Source organism: Ricinus communis, chromosome 4 (genome assembly GCF_019578655.1).
Source record: "Ricinus communis isolate WT05 ecotype wild-type chromosome 4, ASM1957865v1, whole genome shotgun sequence".
Classification (NCBI taxonomy): domain Eukaryota; kingdom Viridiplantae; phylum Streptophyta; class Magnoliopsida; order Malpighiales; family Euphorbiaceae; genus Ricinus; species Ricinus communis.
This window is the reverse complement of record NC_063259.1, coordinates 11,869,873-11,881,022: the sequence shown is the minus strand read 5'-3', so window position 1 is coordinate 11,881,022 and position 11,150 is coordinate 11,869,873. Positions and strand designations below refer to the sequence as shown.

Sequence of the window (11,150 nt, the reverse complement as noted above, 5' to 3'; positions counted from 1 at the left end):
AATATCATGGTCTAGAAAAATCCACAAAAGATGAATGGCGCGATTTGTGTAATTCATTTATTAAATAATATGACTATAATTCTCATTTGGAAGTCTCAATTAGAGATCTTGAGTCTACCAAACAGAAGTCAACTAAGTCATTCTCTGATTTCTTGACTAGATAGAGAAACAAGCCTGGGTTGATAAAGAACAAGCCTTCTAAAAAGGACCAAGTTTTTATGGTAGTCTGAAATATTCTTCCTAGTTAGGTTGAAAGGATTCAAATGATGAACTCAATGACTTTTTATGGACCTGTATGATGATGGGCTTCAAGTCAAGAAAATCGAGAATGATAAGAGAAGCTTATGCGAACCGGTGGAAGGCCTAATTATCAGACTATGTGAACTCTGAATGTGAATGTTGTTCAGCAATCAAGAAAGCTCTCCAATTTTAGGCAAACTTTTTCAAAGATTTTTGAAAGAGTAGTGCAGAATGGCATGCTCCAACCAACCACCCTCAAAAACCTACTTAACCCAAATGCACCTAGCTACAAATCAAATACCTACTGTAAATTCCACCAAGCATCTGGCCACCAGACAAACAACTGCATCCGGCTAAAACATGAAATTCAAGACTTTATTTATATGGAAAACTGACCGAACCAGACTAGTGCGGTACTAGAAGAAACCCTCTACGAAACTACAACAACACACCACCATCAAACTAAGTGTCCATTATCACCCCTGACTTCAATGAAGAGGAGGTCATGAATTCTTTTGAGTACATAGCTTGAGCTGAGCTAGAACTATAAAGTAAACCAACTAGACCATAAAGAACCTTCATTGAGCTGGGGCCGCCACTATCTATGGTGTTCTATCACCTAAAATGGAGCAAAAAAATTAAATTTCAATTGCCTAAAAATAGATTCCAGCTTTGAATCTTATGCTTGACGGTGATCATTTTTGCCACATCATGGAAGTCATTTAGTGCTCTTTCTTTCTCGATCGTCTGTCTTAATATAAGTGGACTCCGATTCATGCGGTCGTTCTCTACTGCATTAGTCTTAAAACTCATAATGGTCAGTATTTTGTGAGTATCACCAAGCTTTCAGGCATGTGACGGACCAGTACAACCATCTCAAGCACAAGATTCAGGACTTGATTGATTGTAGAGAATGACAGGTTAAGCAACTTCCTCAATCTGAATGTACAGGTCTATTAGGACAACCTTCGTGTAAATTTGGTTTTAAGGTTTGATATTTGAAGCCTTCTTCAGCTAATATCTAACTTGAGAACATTGTGCCAAGTGGCTAGGGATCAGATGATGAAGCAGTCTGTGAGCCTTATCTTCTAGAGGTTTGGAAAGAAGGAGAAAAGAACTCAGTCATGGCCATTAATATTTGATACAGCTCTACGGACGAATGCAAGGTCTAAGAAGCCGAGCAAAGGATATCTGGGCATATAGCGACTTTGACAAAGAAGTTGAGTTAGTGGGTAAAGACACGACGGTTCAAGAACTGAAGCAGGTCGAGAAAGACCCTGAAGGGGATAATGGATTACTAGAACATCTAAAGAAAGAAAAGAAGACAGGCGACATCTAAAAGCTGCTGATGCACTCATCAAATCATATAAAGGCTCTAATGTTGGCCTTGTCCAATATAAGCATTAGGACAGTAGCTAACCCTGAGGAGCTGATCAAAATGGTAATTGACAAAACTATAGGGGTGATCACTTTCTCAAATAAAGACTTATCACTTGAGGGAAGACACAGTAATAAGGCTCTCTATATAGCAGCAGAACTCAAGGGGAAAAGGACCCTATCTGTGATGGTAGATGATGGGTCATCCATCAATGTGTGTTCTTCTCACATACTCCTAAGATGGGGATGAGTGCGAAAGATCTAAAGCCATCATATATGATGAAAGACCCTGTGCTGAAACAAAGAGAGACATAGAAAGGACATTCCTAGCATTGGTGAAGATGAGTCTTATTAAATCTTGGATGGAATTCACTATCTTGGACATCCTAATAACTTTTGCACTGTTATTGGGTAGGCCATGGTTCCATGCCCTAGGAGGAGTACCTTCCACTATACATCAAAAAGTTAAGTCTCCTTATAAAGGCGAAATAGTAACCATTAACACTGAAGGTGGTAAGGTTGTTTTGACTAATCAGGAAGCGGCATAGGAGCTGGAAGCCCCTATTGGATTCCAAGTTGATATTCTCTACAAGGACTATATGGATCCTAAAGTAGCCAGCATGTATATAAAGATGGATTTAATGCCTAGAATGGGGCTAGGAAAGAATTAATAGGGTATTGCAGAGCTGCCGGGCTTCAAAGATCAAAAAACTCGACACGGGCTGGGTTACCATGTGGATGAAGATAAGGACAATCTAAAGGATAAGACTCTAAAAGACATATTTTTTTAGGAGTACAAGACTTACTTTGGGGAGCCTGAACCTGTTATAATGGCTAGGACTGAGGTGCCTAGATTTGAAATATTCAAGAGTCTGATCTTCGACGGGATGGCCGAATTAAGCATAAAAAAACTCCATGAGAAGATCACCACCAAGGTTCAAATGTTGAAGTTAGAAGAGTTCGTCGCGTTGTTGAAGAAGTTGAATCAACAAGTGCTAGCTGCCTTGATAGAGGGGCAAATCATTAATATATTCTATGATGATGTAATAACGTCCAATCTTTATGAGGACAATGTTTCTTTTATTTCAAAGATCAATGATATGGATAATAATTTTCTTACTTATGTGATGTTTTTCCTGATGGTAGTATGCATTTTGATAATCATGACATGTGCATGTTTGATATCAATTCCATACAAATTGATTCATTTAATTTAGGCATAGATGAAAATCTAAGGAACATTACGATTGCTCATGATATAACTTTTGAAGAAAGGAGAAAATTCGAAAAAGTAATGGAGAAAAGGAAAGAAGTATTTGCTTAGACCTACGACGATATGCCAGGGTTAGATAGAAAGATAGTAGAGCACCACATGCCAACTTATCCGCACATCAAGTCAATCAAGCAGAAAATGAGAAGGCTAAGGCAAGAATAGGCAAAAAAAGATTTGGAAAGAAGTTGCTAAACCGGTAGAGCTAATTTCCTCGATGTAGTCGATTATCCCAAATGGTTTGTGAACATCGTCCCAGTCCTACAGAAGGATGGTAAACTAAGAATGTGCATGGATTATTAGTATCTGAACAAGGCATGCCCTTAGGATGATTTCCTCTTCCTCACATAGACATCATAGTTGATAGCACAACTTCAAGTGCTACGTACTCTTTCACCGATGGTTTCTCCGGATACAACCAAATCATGATGGCAGTAGTAGACAAGCTAAAGACATTGTTCATCACCGAGTGGGGGACATACTGCTATAAGATTATACCTTTTAGACTAAATAATGTGGGGGCAACGTATTAGAGAGCAGCCATTATCTTATTTCATGACATGATGCACAAGGAGGTGGAGGTGTATATAGATGATATGATGAAAAATTCTAAGATAATGGAAGGGCATTTCTAGGCTCTTAATAAGTTTTTAGGAAGAGTGGAAAGGGATAACCTTAAACTCAATCTGAAGAAGAGCATATTCGGAGTAACGTCAAGAAAGCTGCAGGGGCATATAGTGAGTCAACGGGGAATAGAGATTGATTTGGACAAGGTAAAGGCTATTCAAGAGATGCCAACACCAAACACAGCAAAAGAAGTTAGAGGATTCTTAGGATATTTACAATACATCAGTAGGATCATTTTCAACCTCATAATGGTTTGTGATCCTATATTTAAGCTTTTGAGGAAACACCAACCTATTATATGAGATGAACACTATCAGAAAGCCGTTGATAAGATTAAAGAGTATCTAATGAAGTCGTCGAAGGATAGAAAACCATTGATTCTATACTTGGCCTTGGAAGAGGAAGCCAAAGGTGCGATGGTAGCACAATGTGGAACCAACTACATGGAGCATGCATTTTATTATCTCAGTAAGAAGTTGCCACCTTTTAAGTTGAAATATAAACTTGTAAAGAAGAAGTGTCTAGCCAAAATATGGGCTATAAGGAAGTTGAGATATTATTTTCAATCTTATAGGGTGCAAGCAATTTTAAAAATAGACCCACTGAAATACCTATTTGACGCTCTGTCTCTTATAGGAAAGCTGGCCAAATGGTTAGAACTCCTAATAAAATTCAACATCAAGTACATCACCAAGAAGGTAGTCAAGGCAGGGTTGTAGTAGAATTTTTAGCTCAAAATTTGATTGAAAGAGATGACCCTTGGGATCTAAAGTTGCCTGATGAGAATTTTGGGGCAATTAAGATTCAAGAGTGGAAGATGTACTTCGATGGAGCTGCGAATGCAAGAGGTGCAAAACTAAGGGTACTTCTGATTACGCTAGAAGGAGAAATGCTACCGATGGTAAGAGATTGGATTTCAAAGTGACTAATAACCTGACAGAGTACGAAGCATGTTCATTTAGATTAGAAGCGATCATGGTAGCAGGAGCGAAGCAGCTAATGGTCTATGGGGATTCTATGCTAGTGATCCAATAAGCCATTGAGGAATGGGATGTGAAAGAGGTCAAATTGAAACTATATGTCAATTACCTCAAGACTTTGGTTTGTAATTTTTCTAAGTGTTCGTTCATACACCTATCCTGAGATGAGAATCAAATGGCAAATGTGCTAGCTACTTTATTGTCAATGTGGGATAACCCCTTGCAACTTCTAATGAACCTGTTGGTGATCATGAAGTCAAGATCGCCCTGCTATCAAGGAAACTGGGTCAATCAAGTTCAAATGGGACTAGAAGAAAAGCCATGGTTCTACGACCTGAAGAGATTTATAGAAGATAGGGTATATCTAGAGAAAGCAACTATAAAGGAAAGATAGCACTACGAATACAGGCTAAAAGTTACCTCAGCCATGAAGGATGTTGTATAGAAGAATGGCTTTAGGTGTCCAGCTTCGATGTGTTACTAAGGCATAAGAGCAAGTAGTAATGGAAGAAATGCACAAAGGAGCGTGTAGGCCTCATATGAACGGCATAATGTTGACTAAGAATATCATGTGTCAGGGCTATTACTTGTTAACAATGGAAAAGAATTGTATAGCTTTGGTAAGGAAATATCATGAGTGCTAACTTTACAGTGACTTGAGTCATGTACCTCCTATTGAGCTTAACTTGACATCTCCATAGCCTTTTGCAACTTAGGGAATCGACATCATCGAAGAGATAAAACCTCCTTCAAATGGTCATAGATATATAGTGGTGGTGGTCAACTATTTCTCCAAATGGGTAGAGGCTAAGTCATTCACTACTGTAAGGGCAAGAAAAATGGCTAGGTTTATAGAAAGAAATTTGATATGTAGATATGGAGTCGCATATCATATTAGAACTGATAATAGGGTGCAATTCATGGGAGAAACAACGTACTTGTTAGCAAAATACAAGATCGAGCATCACAGGTCTTCTCCATACAGACCTCAGGCAAATGGAATTGAAGAGATCTTATCAGTTGAGTTGGAGCTGAAGTTTTTGAGAGTTATATTGGAGGCAGAAATACCAAAGTACCCATAAGTTGAGCAGAAGTATCAACAGTTGGCTCTAGTCAATGAAAGAAGGATGAAAAGCCTATATCATATGCAGTTGTACTAGAAACAGATAACTAGGGCATTCAATAAGAAAGTGAAGTCAAGAAAGATCAGAGTTGGAGATTTAGTATTAAAATATATAAGACCTACTGTATTTGACTCAAAAGGGAAGTTCAAACCTATTTAGGAAGGCCCGTACTTGATAAAGAAAATCCTGCTTAAAGGTGCTGCTGGGATCTTAGATTTCGAGGGAAATGAGTTTTCCAAGCCAAGCAACTTGGATTGTCTCAAGAAATACTATATATAAATTATAATAGAAAATGTAGCCTACAGATCGAAAAACCCTAAAAGGCTGGTCATGCAAAAATCAAGGCAATCAGAGAGAATAATCAATTAGAGAATCTGAAAGGATTGTCTGATGACAGGAGTTGTTTGATGAGAAATCAAAATTTGAGCCTCCATTAAATGAATAAATTGATTGAAATTTTTATCAAATGTACATATGTTTATTTATTACTTTACACACTAACTGAAAAGAAAAACTAAACTAAAGTACTAAAGAAAATGAATGAGATCTAAAAAAAGGAAACATAATTTTCATTTTCTTCTTTTTGCATTTTCATTTGCATATTTAGAATCAGCAACTAGCTCTCGAGTTCTCTTGAATCTCGCAAATCCACGAGATGTGTTGATCTGAAGCTCGACCCTAGCTTTGTAGTTGTCATTTGTAGTCAGGTCGCCTTCAAAGTCAAAGTTGCGCTTTATGCCTTGGTGAGGCCAGAGTCTCTCCATCTTGTCGAATAAATCTTGTCTAAGCGAGAAGCCCTCAATAATGGTTTCAGCTAAGATGATGGGTATAGGATTTGCTCCATGATCCATTTGATCAATGACGCCAGCAATCCTTATATCTCCCCCTCTCTTAGGTGGAAATTAGACATAAAGGAAAATGCCCAACATCTGAATCCAAGTAGGTGTCCCTTTTTCTTTCTTCTCATAAAAGGAGATTAGAGAAGTAAGGGTAATGTACTCATTAATAGAATGGGAGAGTACTTCAGTTGGGAGCATGTCAAATAGCTCCAGCAATTTCCTAGGAAAGGGATCATCAAGCTTTGGCAAAGCAATCAGATGAGAAGAATCCATAGGGCCTCCAAGATTGGCAAAGAACTCTTCAATCATTGGGCATAGCTCTTGCCCATTGAATCTAAAAATATGGTCTCTTAGACACCAAAAGTTAACAGCAGAATGAAGAAACCCATAATCAAGCTTGGTGTGTTACATGGCTTTAAAGGATGAAATATGAGATTTCCCAAGTTTGATATAATCATCACACAGTAAGGGTTTTGAGAAGGGTTTGTAGGCTTCTGGCACTTTTGAAACATGTTTTCCGACTTTTGAAGTTGAAAATCGAATATGGGAAAGCATGAGGGATGCATGTGGATTTATAGGCCTAAGAACATAGTTAAATTCGAACCCTGCAACCACAGAGCCGAATCAGTAGTGCACAGAGTCGAATCAGCAGTGTGCAAAGCCGAATCGGATTAGCACACATTCGATCTGCTGTGTGACATCATCAGGCACCTTTTTGGCTTTTTAAGGGTTTTTCAAGCATTTTCTCGAGCCCGAGTTTTGTGAAAATCCAAAATATGCAATATAGTGTATAAATTAAAAGTAAGAAAGGGATTTTGACATCGAAAGCACATAACTTTTATACATCTTTAAGAGTTTCAAGGTTTATATAAGGAACAATGGCAAAAGCGGGTACAAGTGATCAAAAGTCGAGATTCTCTTATGAATCTCCCATCCTATCATCTAAATTAGTGTCCATCACTTGAGGTAGACAGTTGAAGAAGTGTCAGAGTGTCGATCCTACATTGCTAAGCATCAATCTGACATTGCCGATAGTCCATCAGCCCTTACAAGCTCTCATGCTCTCTTTGAGGAAAACCTAAAAGGAGATTAGTTAACATGTTTAATACATGCATATGTGCATGCACACTACATTTCATAATACATTTTTCTTACCTGCCAGTCCTCACCATGGACAAATAATGTGCATAGTTTTACACATGTTTGCTTGCATATTATTGTGTATTTACTTAGCAATTATTGTGTTTTTATTCTAAGATCACTCATGTTTTGTGTCCTTTTGTATTCCAGGAGATTTTACAAGTCCATCATCGGTGTTTGAGCAATTCTAGATTAATTCCAGGGAAAAACGGATGTAATTAGAGGCATTTGATTTTGGGTTGACTTTTGGGAATCAACACGGCCCGAGTTGGAGCCCGTGCAGAAATTTCAGGTCGTGTAGCTTAAGCACTTTGAAGCAACACGCTATTTTAGGGTACCATGCCCTAGAGCACCATCCATGTTGGTTAACATGGGTCAACACGGGCAAGAACACGGCCATGGTTGATTCAGTTCATTCTTCCAAATGGAGTCCAACACGGCCTGGACACAACTCGTGTTGAGGGGCACGGGCGTGTTGCGCAATGAATAAGAGGAATGAGCCAAAAAGAGAAGAGGGAGTTCCGGATTGGCGATTTTGACTTTGATCTTTCGTTGTAATTTTTCTAAGACGTGTTGTCAGGCATTTCAGGGGGCTTCCAGGAAACGGATCCCACCTTGGAATGTCAGATTCGTGATATGGGTTTTGGATTGAAGACTAAGGAGGAGTTTTGGAGCAGATCAAGGAGCAACTTTGGAGATCAACTGCAATATAGATCTAGGCTTTAAGCTGTTCATCCAATTCTAGAAAAAGGGTGTATATGTTTCGATTTCTTTGTTCTTTCACTGTAATTGAATTCCTATTTGCTTTAGACATGAACATGTGTAGCTAGATTGGTTGAACCCATTGGGGTTTCTTGCTATGTTGGCTTTGTGCTGAATTGTTAAGATTGGTTGAGTTTTCTTTCTTGTATTCTTTTTGCAATTAATCATTAAATCTAGTTTTCTTTATATTGAATGTGTTGATTACTGTTCGAAGAAATATTTTAGCAATTGATAAATTCTAATTGAGTTTGAAAATTTAATTGCAAGATCAGGTTAATTTTCACTTAGAGATAAAGTTAATTAATTTGCCAGATTAAGAATTAACTAAGCTTAATAGAGGTGGATTAAAGCTTAAGGCTAACGTGATAATCAATTGTTAGAAAGAGATTACAACTATAGGTTCTTAAGTTTAGGAATTCAATTTTTTCGAGAGGGAAGTCGAATTCAGTTAAGAATCCGTCCACGGGTAGCATAATCGGACTCAATAATTTGTTTTCTTTTGTTTGATTTCCAACTAGTCTATGTCTCATTTAGGTTTGCTTTCTTGTCTTAATTATTCTATTTACTCATTCATTTTCGTATTCCATTTAGAACTTAGCTTTTAGTCATTAGTAAATCTATAAAACCATTCGTCATTAATTTTAGGCTAGAAAATAAAGAACGAAGTAGTAAATCTAGGATTTCACTTTCCCGAGGGATACGATATTTTAATACTTGTCGTTGTGCTAGGCTACATCGATAGAATCACTACCTTAGTTGTAGTTGCATACACAGCGCAACAACAAAGAATTGCCTTCTCGTAGTGCCAACCAATCGGTGTACATGTTCTAATTGGTCTCTCTAAACCTGTGTGATTATTATTATGTGATAGGCATCATATTATACATATTAACATGCCCGATTGTTTACATTCTTGTGCATGATTATCTCGTTTTACGCTAGAATCACCTGTCTTTTGTTTCCTTTCATGTTTCAGGTCATTTTTGAATGACACTATCAACAATCGAGGTAAATACACGTGATTACGGACCAGAATCCATTAAATTGGACGAGGACAAGCATCCCGAGGGTTGAGCACGGCTTGGACTCTGGCCGTGCTGAATTGCCAACTAGCTACCCTCCAAGAGTGCCTTATGGCATGATTTCTGTAGCCATCACGGCCTCCACCACGGCCCGTGGTGGCTCAGCACCGGCTTGGGCACGACCTAGAAGAGGTCAACACAACGAAATCCTTAGGTTCAGCACCGCCTGGACTCCGCCCGTGCTGACCAGCACAGGCTTTACCGCGGCCGTGCTAAAGAGACTATATAGGCAAAATTTGATTTGGGGAATGGGGGCTCGATTTTCTGACTTGATTCTAATATACACACTCAATTCACTTGTTTTCTAGACCTCAATTGTTGACTTTGGGAGATTAAATTCATCAATTAAAGGAGGATTCCATCACTTAGGTCCCTTTTGGGTTTGTTTCTCTTGTTACAGTTGTCTTTCGATTGTCAATTGCTGTTCATTTATTTATTTGCATTCATAATCATTAGTTAGTTAATTTAGACTTCTCACACCCTATTTCAGACTAGATAACATAGTGAACAGTAGTAACTCTAGGTTCACCCGATCTCCAGGGATAGGACCTTGATACTCACTAGTGCTAGGCCGCATCGATAGGTTTACTGCCTTAGGTGTAGGTTGCATAAGTAGCCCATCAAATTTTTGGCGCCGTTGCTGGGGAACCGTAACGGTGAACTAAAGTGAATGGTTTTCGTGTTACTTTAGTCATTATTTGTTTATTTATTTATTCTTTATTCTTTATTTTATTGCTTTTATTGATTGGTGTTTGTTTGGATTGTCGGTTTCAGGTAGTTTATGACCAGGAGCTCTAACCCTGATCCCATAGAACCCTTATCTGACCTTGAGCGCTCTCTGAGATTATAGAGACGATGTTTGCAAGCAATTGAGGAGGAGGTCGGAGTTACAATTCAGGTTCATAGAGCTAACGTGATGGAGAACCACAACCCCCAGGCCAATGACGATCAGAGGACGATGTACGAGTTTGCTCGACCATCTTTGGATGGGACGAAAACTAGTATAGTCAGACCTACTATAGTGGCCAACAATTTTAAGATAAAGGCCAATGTTATCCAGATGATCCAGCAGAGTGTGCAGTTTGAAGGATTGCCCAGTGAGGATTCCAATGCACATATCTCCAACTTTTTGGAGATTTGTGACACATTCAAGATAAATAGAACAACCGATGACACCATTCGGCTGAGATTGTTTCCATTTTCCTTGAGGGACAAAGCAAAGAGATGGTTGCAATCTCTTCCGCAGCAGACAATTACTACCTGGGAGGCGCTAGCCAAAAAATTTCTCTATAAGTATTTTCCTCTCGCTAAAACTCCTAAACTTAGAAATGACATATCTTCTTTTATGCAGTTTGATGATGAAAGCATGTACGATGCATGGGAGAGGTTTAAGGACCTTTTGAGATGTTGCCCACATCACGGATTGCCAGTATGGATGCAGGTTCAAACCTTCTGACGGGTTGAACCTTCGCGACGAAGTGAGATGGTGGATCTTCTGATGGGTAGGCGCTAAGCGAGTAAGATGCCCGAGCAGACTCAAAACTTGATATAGGAAATGGCCATGAACAATTATCAATGGCAATCCTCTAAAAGCCGACCAGGAAGACAGGGAGTGGTCAACCAAGTGGATTCTACAGCAGCCTTGGCAACTCAGGTGGAGCTTCTAACCAAGAAGATTGACCAACTCCAGATGTCGGTTCATACAACAA

At 38.8% G+C, this 11,150-nt stretch overlaps 1 non-coding gene across 1 annotated transcript; it reads right to left on the bottom strand.

The window, feature by feature from the left end:
- Positions 1-10,759: 10,759 nt before the first annotated feature.
- Positions 10,760-10,866, bottom strand: LOC112534801. Its single transcript, XR_003079049.1, has one exon. It is a non-coding gene; the product is annotated as a small nucleolar RNA R71 (small nucleolar RNA).
- Between the last annotated feature and the right edge of the window lie 284 nt (positions 10,867-11,150).